General features: G+C 38.8%; 1 protein-coding gene across 1 annotated transcript in view; it reads left to right on the forward strand.

The window, feature by feature from the left end:
* Positions 1 to 19,421, forward strand: part of sgcz (sarcoglycan zeta) — a 191,528-nt gene that overhangs the window by 29,401 nt on the left and 142,706 nt on the right. The gene's annotated exons all lie outside the window — the stretch shown is intronic.

A 19,421-nucleotide genomic window follows, 5' to 3' on the forward strand; every position in this document is an offset into this window, starting at 1 on the left:
TGTTAATGTTTTCTTTTTTAAATACTGTGGTATGTCAAAGACAGATTTTTTGTTTTATGCTTTTGTTCATTTTTATTTAAAATTAAATGTATTTTTTTTTTCTCAGATGAGGTGAGGTTACTAAAACACTCCATCCATCTGCTCCTGGTCCGGCCCGTCTGTCAAATTTTAGCACTCATTGTGACCCGCCAATCAAAAATCTTGCCCACCCCTGCTATAGAGTCAAGATGTTTAAAGGCACTTGACTTAGTGAAGTGCTCTCGTTCTTCTTTTTTTTTTTTTTAAACCACCCACCAAATCACAGAATACAGCTTTAAGATATTATAAATGGTTATATAAGTTCCAGGAAATTGATTTAGTGTAATTGTCAATATTTACATTCTTTGTTAACGCCACAATACACATGGCATCTGTGAATATGACGCTTACATTTGAGGTCATGAGAGATGTTATTTGCAGTACAAGATACACTTGAGGAAAATCAGATCAACTCTTTATCATTGACACAAAAGAAGCGAAACGCAACAAAGGAAAGATGACGTCAGCTGACAAGAAGAGAGTGTGGCTAAAAAGGACTTGGACAGAAAGCTTTTAGAATGGATTTATTCCATGCAGGACACACAACAAAGTAGTGTCCATAAAAATGATAAGAAATAAATCCACAATTAAAGTGTCTCATAATGCTCAAAGTTTTTTGTTTTTTTTTTATTTTGGAGTAATGTCTTTTGTGTTCTGTCCGACTTCCTGTTCTTGCCATTCCAAGGGCACAGTGCAGTCATAGTCAAACAATCGATTAGGCATGACTGGAATATGTCAATTTTGTCGTCAGCCAATGAATGAATTCTGCCTAGCAACAATGTGAAGAAGGCAATTTAGCTCATCTATGTTACTGTAAGCTCATAAAAAGTTTAATTTGGTACTCTAGTTGTCACAACTAATATCTTTTGAACCCGTTTGCAAACATTTAGATTGGTGGGCCACAATGGATTCTAACATTTGACATAGGGGCCGGACCAGGAGCATATGGATGGAGTGTTTCGGTAACCTCGCCTCATCGGAGATAAAGAAATACATTTATTTTTAAATTAAAATGAACAAAAACATTACAACAAAATATATGTCTTTAAACACCACAGTATTTAGAAAATAAAACATTAACAAGGTTTATTCATTTAATTTTTTTTAAGTTCAGCGGGCCAGATTAAAACATTTAACGGGCCGCTTGTGGCCCCCGGGCCGTAGTTTGCCCACACCTGCGTTAGTGTATTGGCAATTTTTTTTCCAGCTTAAAAAAAAATACTTGAAATTTTACATTATTCACTGCCAGCCCAGGAAAAATTATTTTTTTTGGGGGGCTTCTGTATCCGTCAATGGCAGTGAATGAGTTCATTTGAGTTCAACAATTGATTTGCATTCCGATTAATATGCACATTTTACAATGGCCTTTTCCTTTGTCTCACTCTTTATGTCGCGATATCGCCAGTCGTATTTGAGTAAATAAAAGGCACACCTCAAACCCAAAAATTCTGACGACCGGGTTTCTGGAAACTACCTTGTTGATTATATTGTGTTAACTGATGTCACTTAGGAAGCCCTCCATTAGATCCGGTTAATTTCGTGCGCCGCCAATGGCTCATACACCCCCCTTGACACACGCAGTGTGATTAATTAGCACAATTAGCAATACCAGCTCAGAAAGTCATCTTGACAAAAGATTTCCCGCAGTGGCGCTGATCAATCCAAAATAACAAAGTAAGCCCTGTGCCAAGTTTGTCATTGATTGTAGACAGAGGTGAGCGAAAGGAGGGTCGGGGGAACGACGCCATGAGAGGAGATTAGATGAGACAACCTGTGAGGCGGGGAGGTTGAAGAGATGAAACGGGCATGCAAAATAGAAAGGTAAAAGAAAATAAGCTGCAATTGTGGCAGCCGTCAACCAAATAGAGGATGGTCGACGTTAAAAATGGAGGAAAGGGAGCTCATTCGCATCATGGTAGCTTGTTTTGGGAATGACTCAATGTGTATTCCTCTCCACCTCCTTTTGTGTTTGCATTTGCTTTCCATCTCTGACTTCCCTTGCCTCATATCGATCCCCATCATGTTTACATTCAACGTCCTCCTGCAGACAAGCTCAACCTGCACCGATGTTGTCTAAAAATACACGCATGTTCAACCACGCACAAGATGGGATTCGCTTGATCTGCTCTTCTTGTCCCTTGATGGGAAACATCGTCAAATAAAAGGAGTGACGCCGTGTTGCGATAAGGTAAATTGTAGCTGCGAGCGACACTTAGGCGCATTCAGACGGTAATGATGTTGAAGGAAAATATAGCGTGAAATTAATTTTTCCGAGAAAGAGTTGCATTAATTTTGTTTGGGCATGGTGCATCCCCCCGCAGGTAATTGTGTATCTTGCTCTACCAAAATCAGATGGCTTTAAAAACTCCCAATACTTTCAGAAAGATAATTCTCAAAAGAGAGGATTGGCATCATAACAACAGTCATTAATTGACTCATAGTTGGGAACGTAATACCGGTTAGTGAGATGCGCATGGGGTAATATGATAATTATTATAATACGTATGATAATAATTGTTATAGTATTCTAATAATTATTATAATAATATTATAATACTTAATATAATAATTATTATAATACTTATTATAATAATTATTATAATACTTATTATAATAATTATAAAAAATAGTATACAAAATTATAATACTTATTATAAAATTATTATAATATTATAAAAATTATTATATAAAAATTGTTATAAAATATAATATGTATAGACAGGAAGCAGCTGTCATTGTTTGAAAATGAAAATTATACTATAAAAAAATTTGTTATTGGGATCCTGGAAATGCAAATAAACGTTAAAAAAATGATGTACCAAAAAAACTACAATATCACAATTAACATACATCAAGGATTAACTCCTTACAATTAAGTCTAGTAAAGAAAACGCACATACTATTACTGGGACTCACCAGTGCGCACTTTTCCGTGCTTAAGGGCCTTGTAATAGTTTCATGGCTCTTTATACATGCATGTCAAAAAGACGCAAAACTAAAGAAGTTTTTCGCCCCGTTACAATATACGTCATTTATTTGATACGATTCTTCCATGTGGGGGGGATACCGGTGATCTCCTGACTCATCAGTAAACACATCTGCGGCTCTTCTGTGAGGGATCCAACTTGAGGCAGGAACTACTGTACTTATTTGTTCAGAGTTCGCAAAGCTTAGCCATACTAAAAATCATGCAAAATCTTCCTGAAGCGTGTTTGATTTAACGTCTCCTGATAAGTTTTAATATGAATGCATTGAAAGCACGTAACAGCATGCAGGATGTTGACAATGAGAGTTGGGAGAGTTTGTAACGCTTTAGGGCACCAAACAACTAACACACGGGTTGTTATGCTCAGAATGTCTGCAGGCTACAATGCTATCAGGGAATTAGGAGATGCATAATTCATTCTTTACAAATATGTTTGCTGGCTATTATTCGGCGTTGCATACAAAAAGATGCTTTAAGAAAAGGCAAATTTTCCTTTTGCATATATTTTTTTTATGATTACTTTAAAGCTTGTTCATTTGATTTGTGTAGATGTGGATGAGACATTTTTATTTATTTATTTTTTTGCACAGTGTATATTTTTCAGGGTAAAACTACAAACTATGAGTGAGAACGCGTCATTATCAGGGAAACCCACAACTCTGACCAAATATAATTGAATTAGATGACGTGAGCGAATTAAAGCAGTCATTTTTTCTTCCAGTGGTGGAGATAGAATAATGAATTAGGCTGCAAGAGGAAGTAATACCTCAAAGTACAAACACAGTTGTATTCATTTTGGCAGCCTTTTTAGGTTTCATTTGTCTAAAATGTTGCAGCTTTGGGTTACATCCAGTTTCATCCACTTTACTTGGACGATTTATGGGGGTGTCCTTAAGCACACTGTAATTTTTTTTAATCCCGACAACTACAAAGCAAAAACTTTTCTTGACGATGACAAACATGAGGCAAGGACGGTGTTGCCTTTGGAGGGACAAACTTCGGAAGAATATTCAACGAGAGTGTGTCTGGTCATGACATAATCATCAAACATTTGCTGCTTGTAAAACTGTGTAAACGCGAAGAGATGAGAATATACAGTCAAATACATCATTATTCAAATTTTGGTTTTTATTTTATTTTGTCATTTTTTGCTTTATGAGTCACGTTACATGAGAAAAGAGCTCCACATATTCTCCAAATATATTTTTGGTGTTGATCTAGGCTTGTTGTTTTTGTTGTCGTCATTTGAATGTGCATTTAAAATAATAATGATAATAATAATAATAAACAGACACGCACTTAACGCAACTGTTGAGTGTTGGACGACCTCGGCTCACGAGAGCGAGCTTCTCTTGAAAATGGACCTGCGAGTATATCTATAGAATTGTCATCATAAATATGAAAATGAGTTCTTGATTATGTTAGGCCAGCAGAAAAGGCTCTGACCGCCCACCATTGCTTTACGTCAAATTTTGGATTTAGATCTTGGCATGTTGGTTAGGCTGGTTGCCCCACTTTTTTTTTAAGAATTTGGGATTTGTAAAGCAAAATCAAAATTTCAAAATTTTATTTTTATTTATTTTTTACATTAATCAAGTGGCCACTCTGTGTTGTCGGGGCTCGCAATTAGCCCACAGGACGCCACTTGCCCATCCCTGGCTCTCCACACCACAATTCAGAGGTGACGGCTTCCCATATTTCCCTCCCACATTCCAAAACGTTGGCTTTATCGTAGACTCAAAATCGTATGTGAATGTGACTGCGAATGGTTGTCATATGTGCCTTTCGACTGGCTGGCGACCAGTTCAGGCTGTACTCCGCCTCTCGCCCAAAGTCATCCGGGATAATCTCCAGCACAACCAAATTAGCAGCACAGAAAATGGATGGCTGGATTTAGGCACATCTTCCTCAAAAGTTTAGAGTGGAGGCCTCTAGCCCTGACACCCACATGCACTCAAACTACTCTCTGCATGGTGGAGTCCTAGTGGGTATTGGTGCGACCCAGGAGAGCACAAGTGTACTGACACGCTGATAATTGTATGCCAATCACGCACACGCTGCCCCACATTGACATACACAAAGAAGCCCAAACACGATTGTGTACGTAAGCTTTGGGGATAAAGCACATGCTTCCTGATGCACAAATGTCAAAGTGGGGTCAATTTGGTAAAAGCATGCCCACACAATTCCACATGTGATGTTTTCCGCAATGCGTCTCTCTCTGCAACCATCTTTCCTTTTTTCGTTTACTACCAGCGGTCTCATCAAACTTTAACCAGGCGGCATAAACAGCTTCAAATGGAATAAAACACTACAGCTAGTGGGACCAGAGACATGCACTCTCTAGTCTCACAAAATGCAATAGAAGCCATTATGTTAATCGCTCACAAGAACTGTACTTGAATAACCGATCCTAAAAAGGTCCTTCACGTTTGTGATTGAATTTGTTTACAGTGCAAATGTTCTGTTAGCCACCGGTTTTATTTATTTATTTTTTTTAAATAAAAAACAGTGCACATTCCTTCTCAATAGAGACATATTCAGTTGAAATCGTGTGTATCACGTTAGTAGTGACCGGAATTATTTTAATTTGTATTGATTCAACACACACACTATCTGATGAAATACATTATTTCAAATGACTTTTTTTAAAACAGTCAATATATATTATTGTATGCTTTGAAAATGAAATATGCATTTAGAAAGGTCAATGAAATGTAAAATTCACATTCACAAATATATATATATATATATATATATATATATATATATAAAATATCAAGTAATCAAGTAGCCACTTGATTTATTTGCATTATATGTATGGCAAAAAAAATGGAAAAAAATTCAGAAATCCCCAAAAATATTTTGAAGAAAAATTAATAAATTATATGAGTATATGAAAACCCACAGGTGCCAGACTAAATAATGTGTTACCAAAAATTAAATATATTAAATACGTATTTTGCACATATTAATGTATTTTGTCCATATTCAAAATAGCATTTATGTCACAAGTCCATGGTGCTACGTAACCCCCCTGTCAAGATTTTCCCATAGCAAAGGACCCAAACACAGGGATTGCAAGAAGTTCAAAACAAAATGTGTCCATGTCCAAAAGAACAAAACAAAAAGTCAAACAAGTTACTTGGATAATCAAAAACACTATCGTACAAAACAACAACACTCAAAGGATCAAAACAAACACAGCGAGAACAGCACTTGACTTGGGCAAGTCACAAACGACCCGACAAGAACTGACAGGAAACAGGGGAACTAAATACCAACCAAGTGACAAGACAACGTGGAACACCTGGACAAGACACAAAGTGTGGGAGGGACCGTATTGGGTAAACGAGCACAGGTGCACACAATTAGCCGGTGAAACAGACAAAGGAACAAGGACAATTTTGGCCCCTTTTTTTGTCCATTTGTCCATATATATATATATATATATATATATATATATATATATATATATATATTGTGTTTTCTACTACTAGTTTCCTGCAATGTAATCTAACACAGCTGTAATGCGCTTGAAAGGTGTTTGAATTTTTTAATTTGACCTTGCAAAAAGGGCCGTCTATATGATCCCAAAACCATATGAAAGAAATATGCCATATAACAAAATGCTGAACACCCCTGTAGGCATGATCTGCAGTGTCGTGGTGATGTGATGTAATTGTGCCCACTGGCTCATTCTTATCTTCTCAAGTGGCGCCGCTGTTCGAGTCAAGGATTGAGTGTGTCGGGTCATTGGCCCAGCTGAAAACGTCGATATCCACCAAGCTCTTCGGTGGCTGCTATTTCAAAAGCAGCTTTGTATCAAATTGACCAAGCAGGTCATCTCGCTTGAATGAGTTCATCACAGTACCTCAAATTCTGAGTAGGGTTAATGTAATTTCTGACACTGTACAGTAATAAATTACATTCCACACAGTTCTGTATTACATGCATAGATTTCTTTTTTTCTCCCTTTGTTCGAAGTTTCATTTATAATTCTGGGAGTAGAAAGAGACAATCTGTTTAGATGTGGGACTCAAAAACTTCTCACTGGCTACTTGGCCACTTCATTTGTTGTTATTATTATTCAGTTATTCAAATTGATGAAAAGATCAGAATCAGAATGCCCTTTTTAATGTTTCCCCAATACAATTTTGTTGCGTTCTCATTTAGATTGCTGCTACTTGCTTACTTGAACTTTCCCGCCCTTGTCTCACCAAAAAAATAATATTATTTACAATTTCTCTCTGCCATTGGCTATTTATTGGTCTTCTCTCAGCAAACAGTGTGTCAGTGTCGTAGTCGGTGACCGTCTGATAAATCACCGCTGAAACTCATTCACCCAAAGCTCCCCTCACCTTTAGGGGTCCAACCCCCACCTGTGCTATGCAACTGAAGCGGAGATGATTGGTTGTCCCCCAGGTGAAGGTGGACATCCATAGGCTACTGTGAATGATGTGACAGCTCTGAAAATTGTGGAAAGAGAATTGATGATGCCCAGTGACATGGACAAGGGGGTATCCACGCATTTTTTTCTTTTTAGAAATTTGCACAATGAGGCATTCGGATTGGATCGATTTTGAAATCTTCTGCATCTTAAGGCACTTCAGTATTCCGTAAATACTCACTTGTTTCCAAACAAGTTCCTTCTTGAGCAGGTTATATCTGTGTCTCTGTGTTTTAGTAGCAGACCTGGAATTGAATCCACACTGTAAAAAATGGGGGAGTGATATTTACTTGAAAAATCCATGTAAAGTTTTTTCACTCAGAAATTCTGAGTAAATTTTACAAGAATAGTTTTGAAGTACATTTTACAAGTCAATTCAATTTAAAAAGTCACTTCAAAGTTGAACCCACTTTTTTATTTTTGGAGACACATCATACACCAATACGCCAGTCTACATGTGAGCCATGCCATTGCTAAGTTCCATTAGTCTATTATTGGTGTCAAGTACAAACCTCAGAATCCTACCACCAAAGCGACAGTTTTTCGCCTCCTTTTGGAGAAACCGGCAATTTACTCACGCCCATCCACACTGTCGTAGTTCAGGTATGGAGCACCCGTCTCCAAATCTAGAAGTTGTCGGTTCAATCCTCAATGACATTGAGTCACCTTGTGTATGAAATGAGATATGTAAAAATGTAAAAGCACGAGAGGCTTTTATTTAATTCAATAAACGAGTGAAATTTACTCAAAAACTCTTCTTGTAAAATTTACATATAATCTCTAAGTAAAAAATCTTTACTAGATTTTTTCAAGTAAATATTACCCGCCATTTTTTACAGTGCACGTCAGTTATGTGAAAACCCATTCTATAAAGCACAACTGCAAATGGGTCAAATGAAAGAACTGTTGTTCATCCAAGCCACTGCTTAGACTCTTCACTTCCTTTGCTATCACATCCCACTGAGGTGTAAACGGAAAAGCAACATTAGAAAAACAGTTTAGCTTCGCTGAAATTTAATTTGACATTTTTGGATTGCACTGCTTTAGAGGAAAGCGAGCAGCTTATCCATCCATGAAGCTTTGTCTGGCGATGTTTTGACCAAGTGACTGTCTGCACCAGTTCATCAAGTCGCAAGAAAAGGGCAAAGGTCAGGGAATGAATGTGCAAAGACACGCAGATTTGAAACCGTTTTGACACTGTATCCTGTTAGGATATGAGGTCAAAAAGACAGGCCGGCCCTGGGAGAAATGGTAAAATCGGGTGTTTTCTCAAGCAGCAAATTTGTTGAGATCTCAGGGTTAGTGCTGCATGACTCAAAAGCCCCGTAGGAGCATAGCGAGAAGGACAGGTGCACACATTTTGAGTTGAGCCCATGTTCACAACAGCTTGAACAAAAACAAACACAAAGGGAGACTGGCAGTCAGCAAGAAACCTGCTTTGGTGGAAAGATTGTCGCCATTCAATCAACACAAAGCGTTCAAGCTGCCTTACGGTCAAATTATATGAAGTGGGGAAATATTGGATTCTCACCTTTTATAAAGCTCCTTCCTTTATAAGCAGCGTTGAAAAGTTATGTGATGTCACAATTGATGTTGTGTAGGGAAGTGTGAACAAGATTTCATTGAGAGCAAAGGGCAGCGAGAGAAAAAAATCTTTTATCCGTTTTATTTAGATGCGCGCCAACTTTAATGGGTTTTTGCTGTGCACATGGGCCACCTATCCACGTTTTTGTGCGTATGTGTGTAATTAGCTAACTACACATCACGCGTTTGAACTTTTTACAGCAGTAACCATATTTTTCCAGAATATAAGGCGCACATGTATATAAGACGCAGCAACTCTTTTAGAAAAAACAACAACATAAAAGCTGTACCAGATATAAGCTGCAGTTTTCTATGTAAAAAAAAATATATTTTTTTACTGCATGTACAGAACAAGTTGTGCCTTCTTCGTGTAATTGCACTGACGTGTTTTCGGACCGTTTTCAGTCTAAATGCTTTATTTTACATACAAGGAATATCCTTGGCACTCCTGCAAGCACACAATTTGCATTATTAACTAGTCCATTACTTAACAACTACACTTTCAGTCCAAGCACATCACAGCTGATGAAAATGATGTTCTGAAGGCTTTTGCTACAGACGGTCTTTTAAAGCCCTTGTATCTCTCTCTTAAAAAATAGATGTTGCCCTATTAAAAATGCCATCAGATTCAGGAGTTATTTTGCCACTGTTTTGAAAGGATAATATCCCACATTTATATCAAATTCTCACATTGCTCCTAAATATGATTTTTTTTTTTAAATGTGCGGAATGTGTCGCAGGGAGCGTGTGCAACCGGATTCTGTTTATCTACTCATGTCTCACCTCCACACCGCACCGTTAAATGTCACATGGACCAATCTAAATAGCACTGACTACACTTAACACGACCACGGCGAGGTTCCACTTCTACTTTAATACCGTATTGGTGGGAGGTAAAAGTGCACACGATGTGCCGTAGAGGCAGCCAGCACAGCTCGGCATGGCTCTGTGTGTTGAAGCTTAGGTGCACTTAGTCTAAAGTGAGTCTTTCGCTTCAGCTTCTCGGGTCTCCATCAAAATCAATAGAGAGAATTGGTCTGGTAGATCCCCAGGGAAAGTTAAAATATGTGGTGGGACTTTCTTTGTGTGTGTGTGCGCGTGCGCTTGTGTGCGTCAGGGGACATAGTATTGAGTCCAGAAGGCAGGATAGTGGAGCGTAAGCTTTCGGGATGCCATAATGGATTCCTTGATACACGCCTACCACTTCCTCTCTCCGCCCCCTCCCTTGGCTACGTTTCATTCCTTCACCTCACAATTCTTGGCATGACCTCACCTCCTCAGAGTCCGGTTTTAAGACCTCTAAGCTGTTTAATCCCCATCTTCTCTTTGTTCTCATCTCATCTCCTCTTTATGGTCCAACTCGCTCGTCTCCCTCAAATCCTGACTGTCTTTGATGACCCGCGGACGTCGAATGCAAAGTACTTGGTGTGCCCTTGCTGAGGGAGATGTGGCGTTCTCGGTGGCTTGTTTTCTGTCTAGTGTCGCAAATTAAGGACGTCACAAGTGGCTAAAGTGGTAAAAAGAATCAGAGGTCGTGTCATGTTAAACTGTCAAGTACACTGTAGCGTTGGGCGTTGAATAAGTCGGTGGTTGTACAAGTAGACTTCTAGCAGGGAAAAAAAGGCATAAAATTTTAACAACTGCCATGACTGGCGCGAGACGAGACATTACAGGACCTTTTGTAGACCACCGTTATATTAATAAAACATATTTTAATCAAATTGTTTTGGAAAATGAAATCCAACTATAAACTCACCGAATCTTTGTGTTTTGTGATTATTTTCAAAAGGAAGCAAACAATTCTAATCCACCCCAGTCCTTGAGGTGCTGATGATCTGGCCCAAGTAATGAGCGTCAATCAAAACAAGCTCTGATTTTCAGTGCTTGGCAGAACTAAAAAAAAAAAAAAGAGGGAGGATTTCACACCTGCACGGATGGATGTTCGACCGTCATTTCAAACTAATTAATTAAATAGGCTACGCACGGAAGAACACCTGTGTCAACTACAGGGAATTCAGTGATGGCAACATTGGCGCTTGGAAGTATCCAAAGGGCAGTTCAGCATTTTTTATGTATTTCATATATGCACTTCTTTCCCATGACCAAAGTTGAGTAGAATTAATTGACTTTCCTTCCTTCCCAGATGGGTTTTGGGATGTTTTACTTAGGAACCTGAAATTTTTAAAAAAGTGTGTCTGACAATTTAGGTAGCACTGATCAAGCTCATCTGTGAATTTGCCCCATGTGACGATAATAGTCTGGAAAAGGTTATGGTACAATATGTAATGATAGTTGGGGAAAAATATTGTCGACCAGCTGATACCCCATTTAATAACGTGGAGACCCGCGGATGTTAGTCCGAAGTGGCTAACGTATGTACAAATCAATTTTTAATGTTTACATTTTGCAATTGTGGCTTTTAATCATTTGTGGTTTGTAGTCCAAAAATTACCGTAACTGGATGTGAAAAGGAAATTAGACAACTCATGAGTTCTAAATAATTTTTGTAAGGGTCATCAAAGTTCACAAATGATTTACAGATCGGATGGCCGTGGCGCCTTCAGTTTGTACAAATCGCTCTTTAAAATGATACAATTTGACCTGTTAAAAATAGACAAGCACACATATCAGTGAGTCAAACAAAATAATTTGTTAGCACCTATTATCTTGGGGAAGCACGGAATTGCATAAAAAAAACATGTTTCAATTTCACTGCAGTGCACATTTGGCAGGCGCATTCCTGAGTGCAGCCTGTTGGTTCCCACATCTGTTTGCATGAGCGATCACCTGTGTGCTAGCAAACCTTTAATGAGTCAGACTCGAAATGGAGTTGACATTGCCCAGTCTTCCAAAGCTCGTCTATTTGTCCATCCATCTAACTTGAACTCAAACAATTACATGACCTTTAATTAGCAATTAACTGCACTGAACTGGTGTAACGTTATTATCGACATTCTAATGAGCATGGAGTTCTGAACTCTGGCATCCACCTTATGCTCAGATATTAAGGGAGTTGACAGTGATGGTGGAAGGAGTAAATATAATCTTGCATTTCTCAACCCAACTGTTATATTGTGTAATCAAGGCCATTCCAGCAGCAGTTTTGATCCATACCGTCGTGTTACCCCTGTTGACCCAGCTCCAGATGTCTCTCTGTTGGAGTTCATGTTAACCATCCAGCGCAGCTCATAACAAGCATGGCCAGCACTAATCATCGGCAACATGGACGCTTGGAAGCAGCAAAACCTTGAGCACAGCGGGCAGGAATATTTAAAAACTGTTTTGAGTTGGGTCTTCTGCCAACAAGTCCGACTAGTCGATGACGATTAAAAACAGAGTGTACACTGTGAGATTATGCACTTAATTAATTTCGCTCATTGAATATGTTTGAAAATGAGTTATAAATGATGCAATAAACTGTAATATGACAGTTGCGGAAAATATTAGCGCTGTCAGTCTTCATATTTATTTTTGCATGGTTTCCATGATTAACTCCCAATTAATCACAAAACGCACATTATGTTTCTGTTCGACATGTACAAATTGTTTTCATACTCGTGTTAATTAACATAAAAGTGGACAAATAGGAATACCTCTACATAGAGCGCCCCTCCAGGTGAACACGAAAGCCACAGAAAAGTCGCACCGTTGTATTAGCTGCATGGTTCAAAATCTAGGAAAAAAAGGTCCGGAAAATACGGTACACAAAAAAAATGGGGCAAGTGTTGGAATAATTAGATTAAAAATGAGAAATTGGTCTTATTACACCTGAAAAACTCTGCATAATAGTCAGACAACAGCAGCGCAGCAGCCAGAACTTTTCTATAAAGGAATTGGTGAATTAATATTTAGGTCATGAGGTGCTCAAACATTGAAATCAATCGTTTTGACTTAAATGTTGGCAGCGCACTGAGATCAGTGTTGATGTGTGTTGTGCAAATAGTAGAAAATAGCAAAAGCACATTGACATGCTGTGAGGCACCTCCAGGTCCTTGTGAGGTTTTGACATTGGCACTTGTGTGTAACAATATGTCAGCCAGCGTGCTAGGAAGAAGATGTGTTCTTAGACGCCCCACTAAGACATTAATCCATGATTCATACTGTGTGTGTGGTCATGCATATCATGTGGTAAGCATTGAAGTGGCAGCTCACATCGAGGTAAAAAAAAAAACTCTTCCAAGAAACAAAGGACATGGAGTGTGCGTGCATATGTGCATACTTATTGTGATATAGTAAAATCATAAAAATGACACTAGTATGAGAAAAAAAAATATTAGCTTTCAAGTAATGTGCAAGTGTCTTTCAAATCAAATGAAAGTTAAAAAAAAAAAAAAAGCATTTAAAATTCCCAAATGTATTTATTGCACATCAGTCATCCCTTTGATCAAATTTAACGCGACTTAACCTGCATATTTTGGCTCTCAATTGCTTCTTCACACATTTTTTGTGTCCTGCTTAGTCCGTCGTTTTTTTTTTTTGTTTTTTTTTAAACTTCTCATCCTCCGTCCCAAAAAATGTTTGTTGCTCTTTTACAAATGATTGTGTTCCTCATTTTCGGGAGGTTTTCTATGAGTCAACAGGTAAAGTTAATCTGTGATGACTAAGAAAAGTCGCTGTAATTATTTTTGGCTCCCTGAACAACAACCCCTGTATTTCCAATTTAATCTTTCTAAAAGCATATTATGCTGCCTTTAAGGTGAACTTTCCAAAAAGAGACGTGACTAAAGTTCAAACCGCAAACTAAGGCTGATAGAATTAAAAGCTATAACTCAGCATGTGATGGTGGGAAGAGTGCAATGTTTGATCAGAGACATTTCGAGTCTTTGTTGGCATGACTCACGCATGGTTAAAATGGCACGTGAAGCGGACAAGAGTGGTTATGGATCAAGGATGGTAAGAAATTGAAGCACTGAATGAGAGGAGATAGAATCCAGTTAATAGAAATGCGATCCCTACTTCGATGACAGATTGGTTCCATTTGCCAAATGACTCCTACTTCAATATATTTGACAATTTCTAATTTGGCCAATTAAAGCGGTGTTTCATGATGTGAGTATAATGCACATTGCAGAGGAAAAAAAAAAGATCTTGGCAACGTTGGGAACTGTAAATTAACAATGTGATTAGAATGACATGACATGATGAGATTTTTATAGTTTTGCACACTAGTAGAAGTGTTGAAGAAGAACTGTGTCTGTTTTGTGCAATGCTAACCTGATGATGAACATCATGTATTAAATACTAACCATGGATTTCATTTAATTTCGTTAAACCCCGTTGATTTGCAGATTACATAATCTCAATGGGGGACCAAAATCTACATTTTGTGTTTATCCAATATAACTAGTACATAACCATTCCTAGTTATATGCAGCTGTAGTAAGAATACAAATTGTAGTCCAAGTCAAAGCATAAATTTTTTTTTATTAAATACACCATACTCACCAGAGATGCTGCTTATTATTTTATTATTGTATCAATGCGTGCAGATAACCGCAAACTAGTTTTTGCTGGTCCAAATTAGCTTGTTCTGGCCAACCAATAAGGGAACAAAAAAATGCTGTTGGCCAGCGAGACACATTGGAAATTTGATTGGTTAAAGAAATAGTCACATTTCTGATGTACTTTAACTGTGTGCTTTATTGAGAGATATATAGCTTGCTATCTATCTAGCTAGATAGATAGCCAGCTAGCTAGCTAGATTGCTAGTTAGATAGATAGATAGATAGATAGATAGATAGATAGATAGCTAACCAGATAGATAGATAGATGGATAGATAGAAAAAGCGGTGAACTGCATCTCTGAAAGCATTATGTTGATTATTACAGAGTCCACTGTGCAGTGCAAAAGCCATTAAATTCTCACTAAAACAATCTATTTTATTGCCATTTGTGCTCATGGAGATTGCTTTACCATTCCAGACATACACGTGGGCCAAGCCTTCTTCATTTTGAATTTTTCACTGGTCTGTAAGGAACAAATGCTGATTTCCATCATCGCTGCACAGCTCAGTGGACAAGAAGAATGAATATTTTTGTAGAAGGTTTTTTTTCTCCATTTTTCATGCAGATGAGGAATTCGACACACCTGAACATTTTTTAACGGATGAGTGTGTGTGTGCGTGTGTTTGTCAGTTGGGGGATGGAAGCAGTGGATGAGCGAGAGACCCCACTGAACATTAACCACGGCCGAAGTTGAACATGAAGAAAATTTTAATCAGATCTCAGTGTGTGCATGTGCAATGTATGTGTGTGCGTGCGTACGTGCGTATGTGTGCACAGATGCCTGAAGGTATATTAGAAATTGTGTAGGGAGTAAAGGGACCAAGACTACTCTCACTAGTGATAAAGAAGCAAATAGTCTTATGTGACCCTAAAGTGACTCGTAGTTGAGAGAAAAAAAGAATTGAATCCATGGGCTGACATGTTTAATACCTAGCGTAACAAGATGGAAGTATGACTGGGGACCTATGCCATGTTAGATTACTGAATCTACCTTCTCTCGCTTCAATTGTACCGTTTTAATAATGGCAGTATTGCCTAGCTTCTCACAGAGCCAAGAGGTTTTTTTTTGTGTGTGTGTGGGTGGGTTTTGATGGGTTTGTTGATTGAATTGCAATTTCCGTGAATCTGTGGATTTTTTGCACACATATGAAGTCAGTGATCTATCCCATTTTCGGACGGATCTTGTATTCTGGGCCCTGTGAGTGACTTGTCCTGTCTGATTGTTGTCAGAGCACACAGAGCTGATTGCAGAAACTGCCGCTTGCCACAGGGTTGTTTCAGCGTGCAATTGTTTGTTCATAAGTTTCCAGGTCTATTGGTCTATGGATCTATTTGTTACATTCCATCCCTTTTGCTCAAATTGAACAGAACTTAAGATGCTTAATTTGGTTCTCAATTGCTTCTTCACGCTTCCTCACGTGAAACCAAAAGCATCTTCTGGTGTTTCATAATTTGGTGCCCAGCATTGGCTAAGTGAAGATCTTTCATCCCAGGACAACTAAAGACACAAAGTCAAAGGACAAAGTCACGATCAATTCTACTGGGTTGAATTCCAATTCATCAGATTTATTTCAATCCTTTTAATCTCTCCTTCTATGGAAAAGTCAAACAGTGCATTTGCTCAAGGCCCCTCACATACTTCATGTTTAGCGTCATCAATATTCTCCCATCATTTCAGCAGAGTTAACAGTATTGGGATCGTGCTTTGCACCTGCTTGTTCAACAAAAAGAGCGCATAACCTTGCAAACAAACAAATATCATTTTTATGAGCCGTCAGATGCTCCCATTTGATTTGATTTGCATCTAATAAGGGATATTTGTGAGCAAAAGAGCACTTTATTGGGTTTTCTATTATTTGGAATTATTTGCCTCAGATTTGGCTGGTGGTCAGGGATAGAGGACCGCTTTTTAAGCAGCGCAGCAGATAATTGCACAGATTGATGAGTATGGACTAAATTAGAAGGTTCAGGTGATGTTGAATTTGTATTTATTAACCCGTGTTTCTAATTAATTTTTTTCCAGTCCATTTTCTGCCAGTGCATTTTCAACCATTTTTCCAAACTGCCAATTTCCCCCTTCGGCCAGAGGAAACAACCGCATCACATTTTCCATAACATGGAAATAACGCAAATGATAATTTTATTCAGATGCAAAATAACAAACCCAAATCGAACCCCCCAAACATATGCGCATGAATACTCAAAACTCAATTAATTCCTCATCATGACTGCCAAGCGGAAGAATTTCCAACCTGTGTTGCTTTTATTTCTACGCTTTGGCTTTGGAGCAAGCAACATTTTGGGATGGCCCATTTCAACAGTCTGGCTCCTCCCACTCAGATGTTTGGGAGAAAAGTTACAGTCCACGCTTGCCAGAGTTTACGAACTGAGTGTGTCATTCAACCTGTTGCTCCTGATTTTGGCAGCCGCACTGAAAGATGGGCGTCGCCGCACTGCCTGTGAGCGTTTTGAGCCTTGCATGAATCATTGAGACGGTGAGCTGCGGGGATGCTGTCCATAGAAACTCGATGAAACACGAAGCGTACGAAGCATGCAGACTTTTTGGGTTTCACTTTCGACTTAATATCTGACAACGGGAAAAACAAATTTCTTTGCATTTTTTTTAAAGTTTCAAATACTTCAAAAACTCTTTAAAAATGGCGATGCATGCTTTTTGATGGACAGTGACAATGTCAATGTTTTCTTCTCAGTATTTGCACAACTAATGTTTTTAAAACACAACACCCTAAGACAGGGCCGTTATGACTGTGAACCCATATAAGTAATTATTTGTTCAACATTTTTTCCAATTAATTTTAAAAAAGCAGGGTTCGTAACAAATAAATGGCAATATCTCATATATCGATGTTGTGAAAAGTGAGGAAAATGTACGAGAAACAAGAAGTTGACGCACATGATTCACCCTTTGCGGGCCACATCAAATGAGGTCGCGGGCCAGATCTGGCCCCCGGGCCTTGAGTTTGACATCTGTGCCCCAAGACCACCAGTCTCACCAGAATGTTTTGGAAATTAAAAAAATTCTCCCTAAGTGCCAATGGATGTAAAATTGTCCATATTGTAATCCAGATATTGTGACGTATTAAATTATGTAAAGTCTTTTGATCACATTTTTTTTTTCTCTTCTTGTATGAAGCGAGAGATGAGTCCTGGGAGTCGGCACACTCCCTCCTTATAAACTCATGCCCGGCTGAAGCTAACCTTCCACCACTGCTCCACCCTCCGCCGTCTGTATTAATTACACTCCAGTGTGGATCAGGGAGGATTTATTAGATACAGGCAGGCTTAGGGTTGCTGCCATTTTGCTTATTAATGATGATCATGATAATCCGCCTTTCAGGTTCGCTGGGATTTTATGTGTGCGGGCATCAAGCGGGTTTTCAGACTGTCAGAGGTACAATGATGCCCATGCTTATCTACAAGAAGGATGAATTGAATTTATTATTACCAAGTCTGTTGATTGTGTGGAATAAATTGCTGATCAATTGCATCGTGTAGTAATCAAGGTAAAACAGGGCGCACTCATTTGATTGGACAGATTCAGTCCGAACTAGTCGGCAGTCCAGAGTAGGAAATGTGACATCACTTATGGGAAATGTCATCCAGGCATCACATGCAATGAAATGCTCTCATGGTGTTAAAAATTATATTTTAGTATCTTCTTGTTCCTTGTTTAGTCATTGTTTTCTCCTCTCAGGCTGACATTTTTCTTCCATGATGCCTCCTCAGCTCGGCTTCACTCTTAACCTCACTTTGTGACCTCCATCCCTCTTTTCGTTCTATCGTTGCTTGCTTGTAGCCCCCCCCCCCCCCCCCATTATTTTTGACAGGTGAGGCTTTGCAGCTTATTGCTTCACTCCTTCCTACAGTGGTTGCTCCTGTCCTCCACATAAACACCATTTGCGGCCCTTTGAAGTCCAAAACATAACATAGTCTCTTTTATCCAATTATCCAACGTCGGTACATTTCCACTGCCAGGCGGCCATGTTGTCTGGCTTTCTTTTTCTCCTCTGTAACCTCCCAATCGCCGCCCCGTCTTTCAGTCATCGATTTCTTTATTCCCTCGGTGCCATGTCCCCTGACACCCTGTTCCCTTCCTCTCCTCGAACATCACACTCACCTCTGTCCATTTTCACAAACTCCTTCCATCCTCTAATTTCCTTCCTTGCTTTTTTCCCCTCTCCTGCCACAAGTCTTTGCCACCAGGCCAAAACCTCATTTAAAAAAAAAAAAACATTGAATTAAATCTACCTCATTATGCAGGAACTTCTCTGTCGTTGTATTTTTTTTTCATCAATGCAATCCTTTTACCTACCGGCCTCAAGAATTAATAATAGGGTGCTGTAAAGCATTTGCGCCACCGCCCCCCCCCCCCCCGCTCTCAATTTGAAGTGATTGATGGCCGGTGGGAGATGAAGCCAGCTGTGATGTAATGATGCAAAAGCAAGACATGTAATAAGAAATGGCATGATATGAACGCAAGGACTTTTAGTCCATTGTGCCTCTCTCTAAAGATATCATAGATATGATATGCAAATGAAAATATGGTCCTTTTAATATTAATCTGAAGGGACATGCAGTCAACAGCTCTTTTCAAGGCACACACACACACACACACACACGCACATGCGTCTCTGGCTGGAAATATTTAATGACGGTCCTCAAAATCATGATGAAAAATGTCACTTGATATCAAAAGGTTGACGGACAAAATTAAATATACTAATAATTAGCCGATATGCAACAGCTCAGAGTTTATTTGTTATTATCCTCAGCCGGTGTGGATCTGCTGGGATCCAT

The sequence above is a fragment of the Idiotropiscis lumnitzeri genome, chromosome 8 (genome assembly GCF_059441095.1).
Source record: "Idiotropiscis lumnitzeri isolate Australia: NSW breed Sydney's pygmy pipehorse chromosome 8, RoL_Ilum_1.0, whole genome shotgun sequence".
NCBI classification, from domain to species: Eukaryota; Metazoa; Chordata; class Actinopteri; order Syngnathiformes; family Syngnathidae; genus Idiotropiscis; species Idiotropiscis lumnitzeri.